General features: G+C 44.8%; 1 protein-coding gene, 1 non-coding gene and 1 pseudogene across 5 annotated transcripts in view; 1 reads left to right on the top strand and 2 right to left on the bottom strand.

The window, feature by feature from the left end:
• Positions 1 to 23,683, top strand: part of OSBPL10 (oxysterol binding protein like 10) — a 316,838-nt gene that overhangs the window by 59,230 nt on the left and 233,925 nt on the right. The gene's annotated exons all lie outside the window — the stretch shown is intronic.
• Positions 2,722 to 4,217, bottom strand: LOC133046160 (small ribosomal subunit protein uS8-like; annotated as a pseudogene).
• Positions 3,055 to 3,127, bottom strand: TRNAG-CCC (transfer RNA glycine (anticodon CCC)). Its single transcript has one exon. It is a non-coding gene; the product is annotated as a tRNA-Gly (tRNA).

The raw sequence follows: 23,683 nt of genomic DNA, 5'->3' as shown, positions 1-23,683 counted from the left end.
ATGATCTGTTCTACGTTTTCCTGCTGGAATGAGCTCAAGCCAACTTGCACCAGGAGAACGAAAACCACGTGCTAGGAGTGGCATATCAGGAAGCTGGAAGCAGTTCCTGAAGCTGCTCCATGGGCCTTAGACATTCCATCTTAGACAAATTGTTCTGGTCGAAAAATAAAGCCCTGTTTGGTTAAACCATTGTAGTTGAGTTTTTATGATGTATTGTTCAGTTGCTAAGTTGTGTCCAGCTGTTCGTGACCCCATGGACTGCAGCAAGCCAGGCTTCCCTGTCCTTCACTGTCTCCCGAAATTCGCTCAAACTCATGTCCATTGAGTCAGTGATGCTATCCAACCATCTCGGCCTCTGTCATCCCTTTCTCCTCCTGCCCTCATTTTTTCCCAGCATCAGGTCTTTTCCAATGAGTCAGCTCTTTGCATCAAGTGGCAAAAACGTTGGAGCTTCAGCTTCAGCATCAGTCCTTCCAGTGAATATCCAGGGTTGATTTCCTTCAGGATTGACTGATTTGATCTCTTTGCTCTCTGAGAGACTCACAAGATATAGCTGAATGCAATCCTAATTCATACAAGGGTAAATTAGGAAGCAGTCTTTCAACTTGTTTAGACTGTGGGGACTTCTTTTGTTTTTGAAACTGTATGGAATACCCTTTGGGAAATGCTGCCTTCAAGAAGAGAGGAGGGATGGGTAAATTAAGGAGTTTGGGATTGAGATGTACACACTACTGTGTAAAAAACAGAAAAACAACAAGGATCACATATCTACTGTATGGCATAAGGAATTATATCCAATATCTTACAATAACCTATAATGGAAAAGAATCTGGAAAAGAATAGATTTATATGTATGTATCACTTTGTTATGTACCTGAAACTAACACAAATTGTAAATCAACTATACGTATTTTAATTAAAAAAATAAAGGAACAAAAGAATATGGATACAAAGGTAGTCATAGATATTTAGCCCTTTTTCTACAAGTACGAATTTTCTGATGTTCTTTGTGGAGTACGTGTTTTGAATTTTGTTTTTTTTCTTATCTCTGATCACATGGTACCAATATTCCATAAACACAGACCTGATAATGGATTGACTTTTGAACAGTAGTTTTTGTATTTCTATCTTCTCCTGTCAACATCTTTTGGTACCTTCAAGTTAAACTTCCAGTCTCGATGGAGTTATGTGGGTTTGAATGTGTATTCTGGGCGTTGTGCAAGTCTGAGATAGATGCCAGGGCGTGTGTCATCTGAGTCAAGAGCAGGGTATTGGGGCGTGGGGAGGGGTGGTACACACAATAATTATTGGCTGGCAGCATGCAGATAAACTTTTAAAAGTCACCTTGATGTATGAGTCATCCCTGAAACTCTGAATTAGTGGTTTTTCCGCAGGCTCCGCCCCCCCCCCCCCCCCCGCCCCCGCCCAGGCAGGTTAAGATAGATGCCAAATGAACAGGATGCTTTGGTTATGTGTTGCCTGTTTTTGTTTTTTTTTTTTAAATCAATACCTCTGAATCAAAGTTTTGTAAGGACCTGAGTGCTCATTTTTCTGTAGGGTTTTCAATAACATCTGCAAGTCGCAGTTATTTTCCTTAAGGATTTTGCGCTCTAGGATAGAGGTGATGTTATAAATGTAACTAACGTGATCTCATCCCTCGGGGGTTTCATGACCTTATTTTACTGGTTGTGGCTCATGTTTAATTTATTCTCTGTCTTTGTTCTTCATTTTGATCATGAAGCATAGCCCTTTGGGGCTTTTAAAACTTTTCGCCCCTCACCTGTGTGGTTTCCTCCCAGTTCTTGAGCAAGGGTTAGGGGTTGTGGTGAATGAGAGAAACTCCAAGGCGTGAACGTACAAAGATATGAGAATTCACAGTGCAAATCTCTGCTTTAGTGCAGGAAGTCCCCTACATACAAACCTTCCAGTTGCAAACTTTCAAAGGTGCAAAGGTCAGGTGTGAGTGAAGCTGCAGCCGGCCCTCCCTCTCCTGTTGCCGACGACCCTTCAGCTCTGCCGTCTCCCACCTCGTCTCCCTCCTCCGGTCAGTAACTCTTCTTGCCCTTTCACTAGATGCCAGCCCGTGTGCCAGCCGCTGTACTGTCCTGCTATACTGCAGGTATTGTAAGATTAAAAATGTTTTCTTTATTTTTTTGTATTTATGTTTGTTTTTATGTATTATTTCTGTGAAAAGTATTATAAGCCTATTGCAGTCTAGTGCTATAAAGCTGATTGTCTTAATTGGATACTTAGGCTAACTTTGTCGGTGCGCGTGGGCTCAGTCGTGTCCAACTCTTTGCGACCCCATGGAATGTGGCCCACCAGGCTCCTCTATGGAATTTTCCAGGCAAGAATACTGGAGTGGGTTGCTATTTCCTACTCCAGGGGAATCTTCCCGACCCAAGGATCGAACCCACGTCTCCTTATCTCCTGCATTGGTAGTTGGATTCTTTACTGCTGTGCCACCTGGGAAGCCCTCAACTTTCTTGAATTTTATGAATAAATTGGACTTTCAGAAGCATTCTTGGCAAGAAACTTGTTCGTATGTTAGGGACTTATTGTATTAGTGAAAGAATTCTGCCATCATCCATTCACTCAGACTCTTACCCAGATAAGGTGTTTCTAGTTAATTACATCATTCAAAATTTCCAGAAGAGCTGAATTAGAAAAGGCTGGAGATGAAGGGGCATGCAGGTATACCGATTGCAGCAGGAATGATGGTTACAGCTTAGCGGGTGACCCTGGAATGATCACAGGAGAAAATCAGCCATCAGGGGCCATTTCATGAAGTGCTGGCCTTCTGTCCCTTCTAAACAGGCTCAGAGAGTTAGTTATATTAGTACAATAATAAAGTAGTTAAGGTGACCCTGGGCAATCAGGAGAAGCAAATTTGACATAGTTTGTTCAGTTTATGAAGGCGGAAATGTATGTAGGGTGTTTTAGACTCAGTTATTGGGAAATATTACTAAACAAGGATTCAATTTTTACTTATTTGGCTGCAACGGGTCTTAGTTGCAGCACGCAGAATCTTTGGTTGTAGCATGTAGAATCTAGTTCCCTGACCAGGGATCGAACCCAGGCCCCCTGCATTGGGAGCACAGCGTCTTAGCCACTGGACCACCAGGGAAGTCCTCAAGCAAGGATTGGAGAGTGCAGGTTCCTGTGAATAAGGAAGCATAAAAGATTTGTTTTAAGGGAAGCGGTTAAGTAGTTGGTGGCCAAGTTTTTCTTTAGGAATTAAAAAGATTCTGTGGTTGAAAATATCTTCTAAATATTCTGGAGTTTCTCTTACATATAAAGGGCCTTGGTTCTGATGATAGCTGAAGAAGTTTTAGGTTCAACTTTTGTAAAGAATACAGTTTTAATCTACCTTATTAGTATTATTTTCATTATTTAAAAAGATTTTTTTTATTGGAGTAAGTTGATTTAACAATGTTGTGTTAGTTTCAGGTGTACCACAAAATGAATCATTTGTGGCTCAGCTGGTAAAGAATCTGCCTGCAATGTGGGAGACTTGGGTTTGATCCCTGGGTTGGAAAGATCCCCTAGAGAAGGGAAAGGCTACCTACTCCAGTATTCTGGCCTGGAGAATTCCATGGACTGTATAGTCCATGGGGTCGCAAAGAGTGGCCACGATAAATGACTTTCTCTTTCATACCTATTTATGTGATCCACTTTATATTTAAGATTCTTTAGTTCCCCCCTACCCCAGAGGCATTTTATTTGTATGTATTACATCCCTGGAGAAAGAATCCAAGGATTTTCCCTCCTGTGTGTTTTTGTCTTGCTTCTTCATGGTCCATGATGACAGCTGAGGTTGTCAGTACAGTAAAACCAAACTGATGAGATGGGAGCAGACTATTCTGCCATTTTTCTAGATCCTTGAATTGCACATCAAACCTGGGGCTGCTCACTCCACACTTGTTTAGCTTCCCTGTGAGGTTCACAACAATTTTCCCAGCCCATGATCTTCGATGATTTCAAATTCACCAGTGCAACCATGCTTCATCATCACAGAAACCTGATGATGACTTTGGAGCATGGCCTAATAAGTACCTGGTGTTTGCCTTTCTTTTCGGCATTGTTGATATTCTTGAGTCAACAATGGACATTCATGTGCACCATTCTGGCAGCACGTAAAGATGACAGAAAGAGAGATTCTTTAGTTTTAATCTACTATAGATATCAAATGTCAATGACTCAGGAGTGGTCCAGAATTTGTGGCTTTTATTTCATCTTTGGTTTTGTGTATGGTTGAAGTTGTTCTTTATTTCTCCTGCTGCCTACTTCGGTACCGTTCATATGTTGGATTAATAACTTCTGCTTGAGAGTCACATTCAGAGTGCTCTGTGTAACACTGTATCCACACTGCTCTTCAAGCCAATTCGTGAATCTTTATAGTATGCCTGTGTATTTTTCCTTGTCTTACATTACACTGACTCTTTGGGTGTGTTGGCTTTCTGAAGATGTTTATGGCAAATGGGCTGAAAATTTTCATGACCTCTTACTCTGTCACCCAGAATTTGTAGTAACTTTATGAGGAAGTGAGCTGAAGTTTTGAATTCATTCCAGAGTTTTCCAACCTTAGCACTCTTGGCATCTGGGCTGGGTAAGTCTTTGTTGTGGGGGTGTGATGTGTGTGTTATAGGATGTTTAGGAGCATTTCTCCACGCACTAGATGTCAGTAGTCTCTGCTTGAGTTATGACGACCAAAATGTTTCCAGACATTGCAGACATCCCCCGAGAAGCCAAAGTACCTGAGCTGAGAACCAATGGTTTATGATAGAAAAAGGATGGCTTTTTGTTATTGTAAGAAAATGAACAAGCAATTGGAGACTGCTCACTGTAGGACAATTCCAGCAAAAAGCCAAGTGTACAGAGGAAACATTCTTCAAAGAAAACATATAGGTGAAAAAATAAATATAATGCTATGTGATAAAGGCTATCATAGAGCTAAAGATGAGGGAGTGGTTACCTTTGCAAGAAAGAGGTCAGCAGAAGCACAAAAATGGCAGAGAGGAATGAGTTGGCAATGGTTTTCACAACAGAGAAGTTCATCATGAATGAAGGTTAAATGACTCTGTATTACAGTCTGCCTTACTGTGCTTCTTGTCCCAGCATAGATATTAATAGCATTCATCTTACTCTCAGAAATGCTCTATTTTGAACAACACATGGTCACTCTGATAAGGGCTCAGAGACTTGAACATGGACAAATGATGTATTTGAGGTGTGATGCATCCTCTGATGTTATCAGGGTATAGTTTGGGGGTGGAAGGAGATGTAGAGAATGGCTGGAGATGAAGTTGGGACCAGATGCAGAGGGCCCTGGGAGATCTTCTATGCCATATTATGGAGATTGGATTTGCTCCATACATTCTAGGAACCATGTCAAAGCTTCCACATGAGGCAGAGTGTTAGGAAGACAGCCACAGGGAAGATAAGCTTTCTGAGCCCTTGAGACATTTCAGTGTGATCCATATGGTCTGTGCATCTCCCAAACACTTCCTCTTAGAGAAAATAGTTCCCCGAGAAGTGATTCTTGGCCACACTTTGCTTGGTTACATCCAGGTACTGTTCCTGAGTCCAAGCTCATACTGCTCACTGCACGATAGGCCAGTAAATCGAGAGACAGGGTGTTAGGGCAAGGAGTAGCGACTTTATTCAGAAAGTTAGCAGCCTGAGAAGGTGGTGGACTCATGTCCCAAAGAACCATCTTACCCGAATTAGAATTCAGGCTTCTTTCAGACTGAAAGGAGAGGGTGTGGCAGGTAGTTGCAACTTCTTGATGCAGGAATCCTGTTACCCAGGTAGGTCTGGTCACAGTGTTCCTGTAAACCACCACCAAGACAAAGGTTATTCTCTATTCTGTAACTTTTTACCTCTGTATGAATGGAAGAATGTTAATACTTTTAAAGGTCAAGTCTGGGAGGCAGAGCCTTGCAAATGGGTTGGCCTGTGTATTTCAGGCTGTAGGCAACATTCTTTTACAAAAGGTGCAGACTAAGCACAGACCACAGAGCACAAAGGTTAGAGCTGATGGAATCGGTCCCATCTGGAGTCAGATTTGCTGCCTGTTACAGTACTGTTTACAGTTGTGTGACTTTCAACCGGGTTTCTTTAGGAAATAAGGAGACTTACAGCGGATTCATGTAGATTTTTCTTCCTGATTTGTGAATGAAAAAGTTTCATTCTGTTACTGAAATTTGAATGGATGGCAACTGTTTGAGAGAGAGAGAGAATGAGAATGAATTATCTAATTCAGTAGTTGGCAGAGCACACACCCTGTGTGTCAAATCTAGCCTGCTGCCTGTTGTCAGTAAAGTTTTATTGGAACAGAGCCACGGTCATTCATTCATATTGTCTACGGCTGTTGAGTGCTACAAAGGCAGTAAGTAGTTGTCCCAGATGCCCTACAGCCTGCAGTGCCTAAAATTACCATCTGGCCCTTAAGAGAAAAAGTTTGATCCAACTGAATAGGATAACTGTTCTTGTAAAATCACCAAATCACTCAAGTATTTTTCACATCTTCACTCTGGCGAAGATAATTTCCAAATGGACTAAATTAGGCTGCTTTTGGTACCTGTGTTTGTTCCAAGTGAGGCTTGTGTTTGCAGTCTTACAGTAGAAATCGTATTATCCAGGATTTTACCTGAGAGAGTCGTAATGCTCTAGAACTTGGCGTTTCTGTCTTCCTGGACGTTTCGAGTGCACTCACGCTCCCTGCTACTGAGCCCATGCTGATGGACTGTGTGCATGCCGGGGCTATGCGCTTACCAGGGCTCACTCCATCCTGGAGGTCTCTAACACTGCTGCCCCATTGCTTTGGAGCATGTCTGGCAGCGTTTCCTTTTCAACTCCAGAGTTAAAGCCATAAAGGACCAATATATTTCACACTTTCAAATTTTCTTCTTAAGAAAAGTGTTATTTTACATGAATTTGTGTGATAGAGAATAATTTTGGCTTTTAAAAATACAAGAGAAAAAAAGATAGTATTTGGCGGCCTCATGCCTTCACTCCTCACAGTCTTCCGGTCTCCCCTCATTTTAATGACTGTGTTTATTTGTTTACTGCCTTTCAAAGTGACACTTGGACTCTGATTCACAACAGGCTACACAGTGGTGTTGGGGAGAAAGAGGACTTCTGAAGAGACAGCCAGGGACAGCTAGCTATTAGCCAGAGACAATGTTAATTAAGCAAAACTGGTGGCCTCCTGCCCCCTTTCCAGACTGGCTAGCTTAGCTTTTTGTGTGAGATTTGGCTGCTGGCCTGCAAGGATTCTCCAGTAAGTGGAGAGTGGCTACCCAAGGGAACCAGATCAGATAAATGCAGAATGCTTGTTTAGTCTTTTATGGTCTTTGCCCCTGGTTCTTTCTCTGTGAAGTGTTCACACGAGGGTTTCCTTCATCTCACACTTGCTCCTTTTAAGTTCCAAGTGATTTTTATACCCTGTGAACCCCTCACATTAACTGCTTGAGATTTTTCTGGAAATTCCTGGTGTCACTAAAAATAGCTTCTGTTCTGTGCTTTGGAAAGTTCTTGTTGCTGGTGGCCGGTAGCTGTATCTTCAAGTTAAGGAGTTTTGGCCAGATATGGGTGCCTTTGTGAGATGAAGAATTCCGCCTCAAAGGAATTCCCCGGCAGTCCAGTAGTTACGACTTGATGCCGTCACTGCTGAGGACACGGGTTCGATCCTTGGTCAGGGATCTACGATCCCTCAAACCACATGGCATAGCATGTCTGTGCTCAGTCGTGTCCAACTCTTTGAGACCCCATGGACTGTAGCGTGCCAGGCTCCTCTGTCCATGGGATTTTCCAGGCAAGAATTCTCGAGTGGGCTGCCATTTCCTACTCCAGGTGGCATGGCCAAAAATTAAAACAAGACAAAAAAACCTCAGTCGCACACGAAAAAAACATTCCACCCCAGCAAGACGGAGCTACACGTGAAGTCAGCTGGACTGGGGGCTCGGTCACCGTAACACTCGAACACTGATAGCCCAGGTCCTTGTCTGCCTGCCTTTCTTCTCTTCCCTCCCACTTATAAACAATTAATAGAATTTTTAAAGAGCACTTTTGGGTTGGCAGAAATGCAGCTAGCACAGAGTTCTGTATACTCCCCACGCCACCCCCACAATTTCTCTATAATTAGCATCTCATTTAATGTGGTACATTTGTTACAACTAGTGACCCAGTATTGATACCTTATTCATATATTTATTTTTTGGCTCTGCTGTGTAGCACGTGACATCTTAGTTCCCCGACCAAGGGTTGAACCCTTGTTCCCTGCAGTAGACGCATGGAGTCCTGACCACTGGCACCAGGAAAGTCCCGTTGACACCCCATTATTAACTAAAGTATATAGTTTGTTCAGATTTCTTTAGTTTTTTTTTTTTTTTTACCTCCTGCCCTTTTTCTGCTCCAGAATCCCATTCTAGAGACCACATTTCATTTACTAGTCTTGTCTTGATTGTGACAGTTTCGTCAACTTTGTTTTTGATGACTTTGACAAGTTTGAAGAGTGCCGTCAGATATATCATATGATGCCCCGTGCTGGAATTTGTTTGATGTTTTCCTCATGGTTCGACTGGGGTGGTGGGTTTTGAGAAGAAGAGCACAGAGATGAAGAGCCATTTTCATCCCATCATATCGAGGGGGTGCATGTGTGAACGTGATTTGTTAACTTTGATTGCCAGGCTAGGAAGTAGTGACTGTCGGTTTTCTCTGCTTTGAAGCTTCTCTTTTTCCACCCTTCTCACCCCCTTCCTCTTGAGAAGGAAGTCACTATGTGCAGCCTACACTTAAGTAGCGAGTTATGCTCTACTTCCTCGAGGGAAGTGTATCTACATAATTTATTTAAAATTCTTTTGCATGGGTGATTTATCTGATCTCCATTTAATCATTTATTCATATCAGTATGGAATCATGGGTATTTACATTTAACTTTGGGTTATGGTCCAGTATTACTTTATTTTGTTGCTAAAATTGTTCCGATGTTGACCTCTTTCAGTTGCCTTCTTTGTCATCTTAATGTGCCCCTCATCCTGTGGACTTTTTTTATTTGTTTTGGAGCACTTTCTTATTTTCTGGCACTACGCGACCCTCCACACTCCTCTTGGGTATTTCCTGCTCCAGTCCTAGAATCAGCCATTTCTCCAAGGAGCCTGGATTTCTTTTTATTGGAGAATGGTGTTAGAAACCAAGATCCAGGTGCTAGGTGTGCCTGTTGCTAATGGGGTGTCATTTCTTTTAGGACTTCTCAGCTGACAGAAGAAAAAATTATTTGTGTGTGCTAAGCTGTATATGTGTGTGTGTGTGTGTGTATTTCTGTGTATAACCATCTGTATCTGTACATTAGTTTGACTCTGGTTTGACATTACTGATATCTCCAACTCTAATACATCACCATATGGATCACTCGAGATTCATCCTCTTGTTTATCTGTAAATCCCCAGTTTAACAGTGAGAAACTTGGATTTTACCTTCTGACATTTGCTTACTTAATTGTTCAATTCCATTGTCCACGTACAGCCGTATCAGAATTGTTAACGAAAGCTCTGTGGGAAACAACTTTATCAAGCAGAATACAGTGCTCAGGTGTAGTTTCCTTTGTCTTTAGTCTTACAGGCTTCACTCATTTCCAGAGTTACTTAGATGAGCACCTCTTCCCACTCCCTTTAGTGAGGGTGTTCCATACATTTGTAGTATACTTAGATTCTCTTGTCACAGTCTGGCTTCTTTCCTGAAATCCCCTGACATCCTGAATGATTTTCTGTCTTAATTTGCATCCACCAACCTACATTGTTTGTATCGTATGCTCCTTGGGTTTTGACAGATGCATGTTCTGTCCACCATTACGATGTCGTACAGAACGCTTTCATGACCTGAAATGCCCTGTGCTCCATCTGTTGGTTCCTCCCCCTTTCCTCCCAGACTATTGGCAACGACTAATCTGTTCGCTTTCTCTGTAGTCCTGCGTTTTGTTCCTTCTGTTATAAACTCTTTACCTGGGCATTCCCTGGTGGTCCCGTGGTTAGAACTCGGTGCTCTCACTGCCAAGGACTGGGCTCAGCTCCTCGTCGGGGAACCAAGGTCCCACAGGCCACATGGCATGACCAAAAAACCCAAACAAGTGAACAAAACAAGAAATCTCTTACAGTTACATCTCCCAAGTGAGTTTCCACTGGGGATGACCAATCATTCGGAGCTTATGGTCATCATTCTGCTGCTCTGGGAGGTGCGGAATGTGGACTTCTCTTTGGAATAACGCAGTGGATAATTATGATAATGTGTTGGGGGATGGAAGGATAAACTGGGAATGTGTAATCAACAGATCACATTACTGTATATAAAATGGATTAAAAACACAAGGACCTGCTATATGATGTAGGGAACTGTATTCAATACCTTGTGATAACCTAAAATGGAAAAGAATCTGAAAAAGAATACATATATATATATATATATACACATAGATAGATACACACACACACACATATATATAACTGAACCACCTTGCTGTACATGTGAAATATTGTAAATCAACTGTATTTTAATTTAGAAAAAAGAAACCACTACCACCACCACCAACTAAAAAAGCGTGTTTGACGAGACTTTCTGTGTGGCTTGGTCTGGGGGGCAGTCCTGCTTTGCCTATATCTCCAGCCTTGTTTTCCAGCCCAGGATAGGAATCCCCGCTGGAGACACATTTCTGGAAGCCGTTCCTCCTGCTTTGTGGACTGCTTCCCATGGGCCCTCGTTTATTCTCTCTTGGAAATTTTAAGCTGGAGAGACAAGTGACCAAGGTGGATTCTTGGTGGAATTCTCCAAGGGGCCACTTTGGGAGCTGTAACAGTTACGTTTATCTCTGGAGAAGCAGAGATTAGAATCAGAGAGAGAACACGTCCTTTCTGTTGGCTGGATTTCCAGTTTTTCGCTCCTGGGGCCTTCTAAGGCCTGGCCACCTCCCTCGTCTTCTGTGAGATGCCTTGAACCCATTAGTCACCCCCGGTTTCTTCAGATTGGTGTCTGTTATTTGCGGTGAAGGAAGGCTGATGCAGCCGTCTGTGCTTCGGTTTGGTGGTCTTCTCTGCCAGGTGCTGTGCTGAGTGTGTTTGATGTGTCAGACGTACACGGGTAGTAAGGTGTTATTTACCAGGCTGTGGAGGAGTCAGAGGGCCAGTGGTTGAGTCAGCCCTAGGGGAGAAGCGCAGAACTCAGGACAGAGGTGGGTGTGTCCGGTGGGCAGGGCAGGGTGATGTGCATGGGAGGTGCGATGGGAGCAGAGGGCCAGATGCAGGGAGTGGAGTGGTCTCCGGGGCCGTGGGGTGTCTGGCCTCCGTTGTCCCCGGCGGGGGCTGCCCGGCAGCTGGGATCAGGGCTCTGAGTCTCACGCTGTGGCCTTTACCCTGGAGATCGGGAGTCTTGAACAGGTTCCTGGTGTGGAGGCGGTCTCTCTGTTTTATCTTGCTCGTGCAGATATTTTCAGACATTAAGTTGCCATGATTTAAAAGTCAAATGCTTTCACTCAAAAATCTGGATATATAAAGCGCAACTGTTCAAACCTTTCTGAAGAACTAGGTGATCTAGCAGTAGTGAGTCTGCCTCCCCACTGGCCTTACAGAGCAGAGTGTGTGCGCCCCTGTTGCCATTTCTTATCTGTCTGCTCCATCCACTGACTCATCTCCATCCTTACAGGTTTGACCACCCAGCCGGAGGCCTTGAGACCAGGATGGCTGGCTTGCTCCTTATTATTTTCTGTTTAGTTGGCAGGGCTGCCAGTAATGACCACCTTACCATCTCATTAACCTTTTTCCTTTCTGGGGTTATTTTTAATTCCAAATGTTAAAAAAAATATTTGGCTGTGCCAGGTTTAGTTGCAGTGCGTGGGATCTTCCATCTTAGTTGCAGCATGCAAGATCTAGTTCCCTGACCAGGGATTGAACCTAGGTCCGCTGCATTGGGAGTATGGAGTCTTAGCCACTGGACCATCAGGGAAGTCCTGACAAGGATTTTAGATCAAGAACATCTCCAGCATACGCCTCTTAAGAGGGCTCATTTAATTTTCCAGGAGACTTGTCTTGCTGTCTTTTTACATTGTCATTATTACTATTTTTTAAAAAACCCAGAAAGAAGGTTTAAAATCATAACATCATGGCTAAGTGAATTGACAGTGTGTTTTTAGTAACAGAGGATGTCTTTTATACTTGGAAAGGAACACTGACAGTCAGTTGGAATTTATATATCTTTTTCAATGATTATTCAGTTTATTAAAATTGTGAGATTTTAAATCTAGTAAACCCAAGATCAATTTGTGCAGATCATTTTATTTATAATCTAGTAATTTTTATGTTAAAAATGGTTTCACTTCTTTATTGCCATTCACTTCTAAATCTAACAGAGTTCTTAGGACTTTTAGCACCTTACAGACTTAATTGGAATCTTTTAATATTTTAAACTGTAATCACACATATAAAGAATCTGCTTCTTAGACTCACAGACAGATAGACTGGTGGGTGCCAAGCGGGAGGGAAGGTGAGAGAGGTTTTGGGAGTTTGGGATTAGCAGATGCAAGCTAGTATATAGAGAATGGGTGAACAGCAAGGTCCTACTGTATAGCACAGGGAACTATATTCAGTATCCTGTGATAAATCATAATGGGAAAGAACATGAAAAGGAATTTAAAAAGTATTAAGCTGAAGAGTTAAAGGTACAAAAGGAGAGAGAAGTGGTCATTTTCAGGGAAGGGCCAGGCCGATGAATCAACACAGTTGGGTTCTTCAGCATGAATATGAAAACCCACTGATTTTGGTTTGGTTAATTGGAAAGAGGAAGGGAGATTAACAGGTGCCTGAGAAGTAATTAATCACAGATTTGTAGAGCTTTCATGTTGAGGGGGAAAGGTGATTGTGAAAGTGTCCACTTCAGTTTTAAGAGTATTGAGTGGAACAGACATTTGCATTTTTATTGCATGGATTAACATAATCCGTGGTGAGCGGTGGATTCTGGGAAATGATCATTTTGGGGGATGGTGGTAAAAAATTGACTTTGAGTCAATTTAGAGGGAGGTTGGTTTCTGAAGAAGGTGTAGGGTATCTCATTTCTGCTCTGCTCACGAAAACAAAGGCAGTATAATGTCTGTAAGAATCCTCTTATCACATCTGACCCCTCTGATTTTAGAGGCAGGGGAGTGGCCATTCTCTAAAACCTGCCAGATCCACCCAACCAGAAAGAGAAGCCAGGAAGGAACATTTTACGGTTACTCTGGAATTGAGGAAATATGTGGGCAAGAAGTTGTATAAAATCTGTACACTGCTTTTTGCATTTTGACTAATTCTCTGATGTTCAAGGATGGCGGCCCTCTGAGAAGAATTTAGTATCTATCAATGTGAGTTTTAGACTTTTTGATAGAATTTGAACCATGTCAGTGAGAGTAAATGGGCTTCCCAGATGGTGCTAGTAGTAAGGAACCCATCTGCCAATGCAGGAGACACGGGAGACACAGGTTTGATCCCCGGGTTGGGAAGATCTCCTGGAGGAGGGCATGACAGTACACTCCAGTATTCTTGCCTGGAGAATTCCATGGACAGAAGAGCCTTGTGGGCTATAGTTCGTGGGGCCCCAAAGAATCAGATGTGGCTGAGCTTCTGAGTGTGCATGTATGCGTGCGCGCACACACACATACACACACAGAGTAAATAAAAACTTATTGTGCATTAATTATTGACTTACTGGAGACAGTGCTGGATCCATGCTGAGGAGATTTCCCCCTAGTTTTATGAGATATAATTGACATACATGTAATGTATAACTTTCAGGTGTAAGAAGTGATGATTTGATCCATGAATATATTGCAAAATCATTGCCAGAATAAGGTTAGTCAATACATCCGTCACTTCATATAATTACTGTGTGTGGTAAGAGCAGTTCAGATTTACTTTCTTAGCAACTTTCAAGTGTGTGATATAGTATTGCTAACTATAGTTGCCATGTTGTACATTAGATCCTCAGAACTTACTCATCTTATAACTGGGAGCTTGTATTTGAGGTATAAACATGTACCTGGGGGGTTTGACCAGCATTCCCCTCTTCCACCCCTTACGCCTTGGTGACCACCAGTCTACTCTCTGTTTCTGTGAGTTTGCTTTTTTTAAGGTTCCACAGAGAAGTGGTATCGTACAGGTTTCTCTTTCCCAGACTTAGTTCACTTAGCATGATGCCTTCAAGGTCCCTCTGTGCTGAGGGGCTGCTGCAAGACAAGAGCTGGGAGGGCAGAGAGGGCAAGTCTCATTCGAGATAATTTTTACCCTGTTCTCATTCAACAGCTATTTATGAAATGCTGTGTTCACAGTAGTGCCCTGGGGGGTCCCCTGGTGGCTCCGTGGTAAAGAATCCGCCTGTCCACGCAGGAGACACGGGTTCGTTCCCTTGTTGGGAGGATCCCACGTGCTGTGGAGCAGCTGGGCCTGTGTGCCTCGACTGTGGAACCTGTGCTCTGAAGGTGGGGAGCTGCGACGACTGAGCCCATGCACCCTAGAGCCCATGCTTTAGTTTTTAAAGAAGTTTTTGTCCACACTCTGCGGCTTGTGGAGTTGAACCTGAACCCCTGCTTTGGAAAGCAGAGTCTTACTGGAATGCTGAGGAAGCTCCTGTCTAGTCACTTTTCTAAGCTAGCTTGTGATCTAAGATAGCCTAAATTCATACATGCATAGAATTGTTGAACAGTTTGACTTTGCTTTTCTATTTATTTGTGTTTATAAATTAGTACCAGTCACGTGACCGTTTCCGCCCTCTGCCTTGGTTTACAGAGGACTCATGCTTTTGTTTATGCTCCGAGATCTACTTTGTTCTAAATTAAAAGCAGAGAGTCTAGGATATCTCAGTCCACGTGGTGGTAACAAAATTCTGGTTGGACTGTAGTATATACATCAGTTGTCACTTTTTTTACTTACTTTTTATTGAAGCTTAGTTGATTTATAAGTGTTAGTTTCTGGTGTACGGCAAAGTGATTGAGCTGTTTATATAAATACACATTTATTTGTACTTATATTCTCTTTCAGATTCTTTTCCAGTCTGGTTTATCACAGGATACTGAATATAGTTCCTGTGCTATACAGTAGGGCCTTGCTGTTTATCCACCCTGTACATATTGGTTTGCATCTGCTAATCCCAAATTCCTAGTCCAACCCTCCCCTGCTTTCCCTCCCTCTTGGCAAGCACAAGTCTGGTTTCCATGTCTGTGGGTCTGTTTCTGTTTTGTAAATTAGTTCATTTGGATCAGTTGTAGATTCTACCTATAAGTGATACTATGATATTTGTATTTCTCTAATTTAATTCACATAGTATGATTGTTTCTTTTCCACCTATGTTGCTGCAAATGGCATTATTTCATTCTTTTTTATGGCTGAGTAATATTCCATTATATACATGTACCACATTTTCTTTATCCATTCCTCTGTCGATGGACATTTAGGTTGTATCCTGTCTTGGCTGTTGTAAATAGTGCTGCAGTGAACATTTGGGTGCATGTATCTTTTCAAGGTATGGTTTTCTCCAGATATATGCCCAGGCGTGGGATTGCTGGATCATATGGTAACTCTATTTTTATTTTTTTAAGGACCATCAATACTGTTCTCCTGAGTGGCTGTACCAATTTACATTCGTCTACAGATACTCAGTAGAACTGAGTACTTAAGGCAGAGACTCTGTGGCCCACTGAGCTTAAAATATTTACTTTTGGGACCTTTCCAGAAAAAGTTTGCCATTCCTTTTCTAGGGCCTCTGCCATCGGTGCTGAGGTCAGCTGTGAGTGTCCATACAGCTTTAAGGGAAAGGGGCCGTGGGGTACTGGCCAGGCTCCATGTTGCATTTAATAGGAACCTTCCTTTGGTGTCCTGAAAGGCCGAGCCATTGTGATACAAAAATCAAAGTAATAGCCCAAGTGTGGCAGACCTTGAAACAATGTTCTTTGATTAAGGAGAACTTTTTATTCCAGTCTGTGTTTGAAATGAGAGCCTGCTGGCTTACAGAATGATTGGGATAAAGGACAGAGAGGCCCTTTAATTCATGAAATGGATTAAATTGAGGTAGAAGGCAGTTGAAGCATGCTATAAATATTGGTAAGTCTTGGGAGACTTAGGCTTGCTGTTGAAGGAAGTGACATTTTGCAGTGGAAGACCAAGCCATATTTCAACAGTACTGCCTCCGATCTGGGCCACATTGTGTTTGCCGAAAACAGCAGATTGGGGAGCATCTCTGGAGTCCTGGCCCCTGAATTCTGTAGTTGCCTGTCCCTGCCTGAAGCCCATGTCCTTGTGTTGAAAGGCCAGAGGACGAGGATGCTACTGGTGGTCCTCATCTCTCCAGGGCAGCAATCGCTTGCTTTGCTCAGCTTTTGCTTTTCAGTGCCTTTAACTGCTCAGATTTTCTTCTTGTTTTAATGGATGTTATGTGGTTGGTTTCAAGGCTGCTGCTCAGAGTGGCGGCAGTTCAGGGAGATGGATGTGAGGTTCATAGACGGCACAGTCGCCTGTGTCTCGCTTGGGATATGGAGAACGGCCGGGGAACAAGAGCTGATGTGGACAGTGAGGGTCTATGGAATCGCAGTGCCTGTTTGACCGGAAACTGCTGGGCACCAGAGTCTCTGCTGAGTCAGTCATTCAGTGTAGGAATGCAATTTGTGTTTTTTTGCTAATGAAATAATTTGCTGAGAGGAGGCTATTTAGTAAGCCGTCCCCCCTCCCCGCTCCCTATTTTTTTTTTTAACCTTGAGTGGCACCAGGCATAGCTTTCATCAGCCACAAGAGTCATCGAGTTAATGGAATCTTTTATTTTCCATTATGTTTGTTCTTTTCCTCAGGACTAATTTCCAGGTGCCTCAAAAACAGCCTCACAAAAGAGTGCGCAAGACCAGAAACCAAGTTGAGAGGTGTTCTGGCTGAATGCCAGCGTATTTCCTTTGGTGGAGAACACCGGTTAGAAACAGGAGGTCATGGTGATGAGAGGATGTAGCCCTTTGGTATGAAGGAGAGTGGGTGTGGAAGTGAAGCCATGAGGGACCAGCGGAGGTCAGGCCCTGCCGCTGGAGGAGGCCATGTGAGCCTCAGGTTACTTTCGTCACCAGCCTCGGAGGAGGGTTCCTTAGCTCAGCCTATAGAAAGGAAAATTAACATTAAGAAGTGAAAGTATTCTCACTCAGCTGTATCCCGACTCTTTGCAGCCCCATGGCCTGTAGCCCGCCACGCTCCTCTGTCCATGGGATTCTCTAGGCAAGAACACTGGAGTGGGGTGCCATTCCCTTCTCCAGGGGATCTTCCCGACCCAGATCCAACCCATGTCTCCTGCATTGCAGGCAGATTCTTCACCGTCTGAGCTAGCAGGGAAGCCCAGCGTCACTGAGTCCTGATGCTATTGTTGGAGGGTGAAGGGTATGAAGAGAGCCCACTGAACTGAGAGGTATCTTCCGGTGGGAAAACGAGGCAGGCCGCTCTGTATAACCCACGGACCAGGTTATTACGGGGAACTTACAGGGTGGGGTGGAGACCCCACGGACAGTGATCGAGAAGCATTCCTAGCTGTACTCTGTACCTCCGAGGGGACGTTAGGACGGTTTTAGATAACCTGGGGGGTGGGGTAGATGCTCAGAAACAGGACATGCCTTCCTAATTCGAGTTTATGACGGGTTCCTGGTTGCATGGGCGCCAGGAATATGTCAACCAAGGTCTCTTATCATTGTTTGGGGACTAACAGAGCATGGGGGCCCCCTGGTCCTAGTGATTATTAAACCATATCTCTTAACTACAAAGGCCCTAACGACAGAGGTGGGATTTACCGCCCAGGACAGTCCTGGATGGGGCCAGCGGGCGGGCAGGAAGAGCTGCCTGGGCCCAAGATGGCGTCAGTTACGCTCACAGCCACACAGCTGTATGTTTAGGTTTTTTTTTAAATTTATTTTTACTTATTTGGCTGTGCTGGATCTCAGCTGCAGCACACAGGATCTTTGGTGAGGCATGTGGGATCTAGTTCCTTGACCAGGGATTGAACCTATCCCCCTGCATTGGGAGTGCAGAGTCTTGGCTAGTGAACCACCAGGGAAGTCCCAAGGTTACATTTTTTAAGAGACCTCATTCTACGGTGAGACTGCTTTCCAGCGACCTAAAGTCTATGTTATTGGATGGCTCTTGGTGCTGTTGACGAGGTGATCCCAAGGTTTCTTGTTGGTTACACACGAGTTAAGTGGGAGCCAAGCTGAGTGCAGTGCCCAGGGGAGCTGCCCGTCTTCTCTTCCGTTTCTTTGTCCCCAGAGCCAATGTCACCTACTGGAGATCAATATCTTCTGGTACTTAAACTACATCCTGGCCTATGGGAACAGAGTATCGAATCAGAGAACTGAGGGCCGCAATCCAGAGAATCACAGACTGTGGAGCGTCAAGCAAACATCTTAAAATAATAGAAACCAAAGTCAGTGCCGGTCCTTTCCTTAACCGCGTCCTCACCGTGAACCGTGGCCTGTAAAAGCAGGCCACTGACACAGTGGAAACGCCTGGCGCCCTCATCCCAGGCTGGACGCCCTGTCTCGGAGGCAGCTAATAGATGAACAACTTATCAGGATGCAGGTGGAGGAGAACAGGGTTGTTTGTTTAGCTGTGCTGGAAAATTCTACGTGGCTTATGTGTACATGTTACATGTGGTCCGTTGAGGTGCATCTCTGCAGGGACTTCAGCAGTTAGCTCCTAACGGACCTCCCAGCATCTCCAACCACCCGCTTAAGCATTGTTCTGGAGTGACCCTCTAGTGTGAGCGCCCTCCGGAGGCCTCCCGTTTTCCTGGGAGTAAAATCTGAGGTCCTTGGCACAGTCTGCAAGGCCCTCTGGCTTCTGGCTCCCTCACTCACCTGCTCCTGTCACATCTGTGTTTCTCCTGCTTTTTTCCAGCGTGCCCAGCCTGCTCCCACCTCTGATATTGTACTTACTGCCTGGAACACAGTTTTCCCTTCAGCTGACACACCTCACCCTTTTCCTTCTGGTCTCGGCTCAAGTCCTCCATATAGACAAACCTTCCCTGACCTGGGGAAATTAGAATGCTCCAAACGGCAGCCTTTTTTCCACTTTCTGACACTGTATTTTTTTTCCTAAAAGCACTTACTGACACAACATATTATATTCTCTCCTCCCACTGAAACGTCAGCTCCGTGAGGCAGGAATTGTCGGTCTTGTTCACTTCTCTGTCCCCAGCATCTAGAAGAATGCCTGGCAGTGAATGTAAACATGAGTTGGGGGAACCTCTTTATTGAATGAAATAAGCAGTGGACCAAAAGTTCTAATAGTTGGTCCTAGTCCTGGTCCCTCTATCAACTAGCTGGAAATCAGGGGAAAATTTAGCAGCCTTAGGTTTCATATTGGTAAAACAGAGTGAAGAATACCTCCCTACTTTAGGAGATTATGAAATGAGGTCACCAGATAAGTGTGTTGATGCTGGGTGCTGGTCAGGTTTGGGGCTATAAGATCCTTGAAAAGTAGATTCTCGGGGACCACTGGCTCCATGTTGCTTGCCCCCCCTCTCCCCAGGCAGAGACCCTGGAGTAGGTACCTGGCATTGATATGGGGTGTGACTTATGACCTAGTAGAGACCTTTCAATAAATTATGACATCAGTAATTCAGAGGCAGGCTGTGCAGTTTCCCTGCTTCTCCAGAGGGTTGGGGGAATGTTTAGCTTCCCAGAGCTGTGAGCATTTTCTCGACATAAAATCTTCTACACAAGTGGGTTTGGCAGGCAAGCTGTCTTCAATGAGTGACGGGTCTTCAAAATCAGGTTTAACCTGAGGGAGTTCTCCGTTAGCCATGGATGGCCTGACACCACGATCGTCATCATCAGGTGCAGCCGCTCTTATCCCTGAAACTCGAATCCGATCTGCTCATGGTCGGGGGACTGGGGGCTCAGGGTGGTCCCCAGATGAACTAGGTCTTGAATGGTTGGGGATTGATTATTCTGCTGACTGGCTGGTCTTTAATCAGGGATAAGTACACTGGGTAAGAGGCAGAGTCAATGATGTTAATTTTCCCATCCTGGTGTGGCATCTTAGGCATATTCATAGACCTAAAAATGTCCTTGATGATGGAGAATGGTGCTAATGTTAGAGAGTTTTATATTATGGTTGTGATGGTGGTGACAATAGATAAATGAGGACAGTGAATGATAATGAAGAGACATTTTTTTGTTTACTGACCGTCACCCTGGCCCATCAGGAGACATGTATTACAGTGCTCAATATATGAGATTCTGTGCTGAGCCCAGAGGAATTCTCCCATCAAGTGATGTGGCCCCGATGGAGTTTCCAGGTTAGGTGTCAGAGACAGTCATGGAACTGATGATAGTGAGGATGGTAATAATAATAGTAACAATGTTAATAAGAAGCCAAACGATTTTCCACTTTTTCAGCTCAGTCGGTCTGCTGCAGGGCGGGGGTAGGAGGTTGATAAAAGAGATTCATTCTGGTTGGGAGTGGTAGGAGTAGGTGGGTCATATATCTTTTATGAAAAACAATTTAAGAGGTGATTGAGGGAGGGTACGGAGAAAGCAATGGCACCCCACTCCAGTACTCTTGCCTGGAAAATCCCGTGGACAGAGGAGCCTGGTGGGCTGCAGTCCATGGGGTCGCTAAGAGTTGGACACGACTGAGCGACTTCCCTTTCACTTTTTACTTTCATGCATTGGAGAAGGAAATGGCAACCCACTTCAGTGTTCTTGCCTGGAGAATCCCAGGGACGGGGGAGCCTGGTGGGCTGCCGTCTATGGGGTCGCACAGAGTCGGACACGACTGAAGCGACTTAGCAGCAGCAGCAGAGGGGGGGTATAAGAAGCTCGAAGAATGCAGTGAACAGAGATTGGCTTTTCGTGAAGTGGACTGTTTTGTTTGCTCTTGCTGGGCAAACTGAAGTGGCAGGTAATCGACGGGGCAAGAGAAGGAGCTGGCATGCTGCCTGACTTTGGTCTTTCATCTGTCTTCTGTGCGTTTGTGAAATCTCACACAGCTTAGCAGGGCAACCCCCAAACTCATGCTGTCTCCAAAGGAGGGGAGATTAAAAAGGTTGAACAGTGGCCACTGGGGGTCAAAATTCAGGCTGGATCAGAAGGTGGAGAATACACGTCTTGTCATCCCTCTCTCTCGTTTTCCCCTCTTTGGGGGATGGGAGGGATCAGAACAGTGAATCAAGTGACAGTTTCTTGGCAAGGAAGCCTAGGCTGTCTTGCTAAGAAGGCTGCAATGTTTGTCTTGGAGATGGTGTAGTGGTGATTGCAAAGTAGGTTCAGAAAATATCGTTGATGTTTGGGATTCGGTTGATGTTTACTAGTCTCCATGCTCCCCTCTCGTTAGGCGTTAATCTCACTATTGAGATGAGCGGCCCGGAGGCTCTGGGATGGGGTGCTCTTTATGGGATGCCGTGTGCTCTGACATGGATGGGTTTGCTGTCGTCACGTGACTTGTGTGTATCCAGTGTATACACTTGGGTGTATCCAGTACGAGATCACAGACATGCGCCCCCGAACAAATGAGACCAGAATTCCTTTCTGCATGGCATGTGTGTGTGTGCTCAGTCACGTCTGACTCTGCAACCCCATGGACTGTAGCCTGCCAGGCTTCTCTGTCCATAGGATTCTCCAGGCAAGAATACTGGAGTGGGTTGCCATTTCCTTCTCCAGGGGATCTTCCCTTCCCAGGGATCGAACCTGCGTCTCTGGTGTCTCCTGTATTGGCAGGCGGGTTCTTTACCACTGTGCCACCTGGGAATGCTTCTTTTTTGGTAGAATAGAAATAATATCTATGTCACAGAGCTGTTAGCAAATAGAACAGAGTAAATTAAATTCTGTAACCTGCTGTTTCTGACAACAAAAACAATAAAAGCTCTTTCCTTAATTGTAAAATGAAAAAAATAAGACCACAGTTTTTTAAGGTAATTGCTAAGTATTGCCTTAATATATTATTTGAGAAATAATTGTATGTATATGTCATTTCTATATGTATGTCATATATATGTTGCTATGTGTCAGACACTGTTCTCAGCATTTTACAGAAAATAACTTATTTAATTCTCAGAAAAGTCCTGCGAGATAAATACTTTTCTAACGTGGTTCCTTTGTTGCACGTATGTTTGTTTTTTGGCCACTGTAGACGTGTTGGTAGTGGCCTCTAGAAAAATTCTTTCGAGAAAAACTTCAAACTGGGAATTCTGTCCACTCACCCTGATGGCTCAGTGAGTAAAAAAACTGCCTGCAATGCAGGAGACGTGGGTTTGATTCCTGGGTTGGGAAGATCCCCTGGAGAAGGAAACAGTAACCCACTCACAGTATTCTTGCCTGGAGAATCCCATGGACAGAGGAGTTGGGCGGGTTATAGTCCCTGGGGTCACAAAGAGTCGGACACAACTGAGCGTGCGCATTGACTGGCTGTTGGCATCGGGGCGGTTCCGTGTTTCCTTGAGCTCCATGGCAGAACACCGGGGGCTTTCCCAAGTGCAGATCTTGACAAGGTCAGAGCAGGTGGGAAATGGTATTGACTCAGGCTCCCTGAGAGAGCGCGTGTGGAGAGTGGGCGTGTGTGGACACGTGGACCTCTGTGTCCCCTGCTTGGGACTGTGTCCGCAGACAGCATACTGTGCTCACAGCCCCCAGGAGGACCCGTGACCTCGGGCTTTATTTTGGCCTTGATGTTGTGCTCATGGTGGCTCATGTTGCTGGGAGGCCTTGAGGCATGTGTTGGAGAAGCAGTTGAGACTTTAATCTTGCTTGGGTATGTTGGACCCTTTCACGTTAGTTTAACGACATGCCAGATAGAGCTAGGCAGCACGTGATTTCCCTTTGGGAATGTGTGTGTTTTTCCAGGGCCCTTGGCGGCAGCCGGATCTGATCTGCCCGTCTGTCATCTGAGCTTATTGCTTGAGTGCCTGGGACTGGTTGCCAGGCTGGTCCTGTGCTTCCTCCCCAGCCCTGAGATCCGCAGGTGACTATGATGCTCCTGCTGAGTATTCGGTTTCCTGCGGGGCTGGGAGCCTTGGGCTGTCATGCTGGGGAAGGTAAGCAAGCCATAAACTAAAGCTGGGTGTAAGCAGGATCACAGCAAGTGTGGAGGACCCAGGGAGAGAGCAGGCGGGCTGGCTGCCCACGGCAGCTGGAAGAAGCAGGAGGCGTAATCTCTCCAGGGTGAAACCCATCAGCCTGGTGAAAATTCTTTGGACCGTCCCATTTAGATTTTACCACTTTGATCTTCTCTCCTTCCCGTCTTCTAGGTGTTGGCTGCCTGCAGAATCCCGTGAGGAGAGCTTGACCCCAGGCAGCTGGATTCCCTGGTTTGAGCAGACATCCCATTTTTGACCACACTGGGTCCTTGTTGCTGTGCGTGGGCTTTCTCTAGTTGCGTCAAGAGGGGGCTACTCTCCAGTGGCTCAGGCTTCTCTTGTTGTGGAGCATGGACTGTAGGTGCTCGGGCTCCAGTAATTGCAGCTCATGGGCTTAGTTGCTCCACAGCATGTAGGGATATTCCCGGACCAGGAATCAAACCCATGTCCTCTGCATTACAAGGTAGATTCATAACCAGTGGACCACCAGGGAAGCCGGACATCCCACCTTTGATGTGAAGTCTCAGTAGTCAATATTTCCCGAGCAGCGTGTCCCTCCCACCCCACACCTCTG

This window comes from Dama dama, chromosome 24, assembly GCF_033118175.1.
Source record: "Dama dama isolate Ldn47 chromosome 24, ASM3311817v1, whole genome shotgun sequence".
Taxonomy (NCBI): Eukaryota; Metazoa; Chordata; class Mammalia; order Artiodactyla; family Cervidae; genus Dama; species Dama dama.
This window is presented reverse-complemented; position numbering and strand designations above follow the sequence as displayed.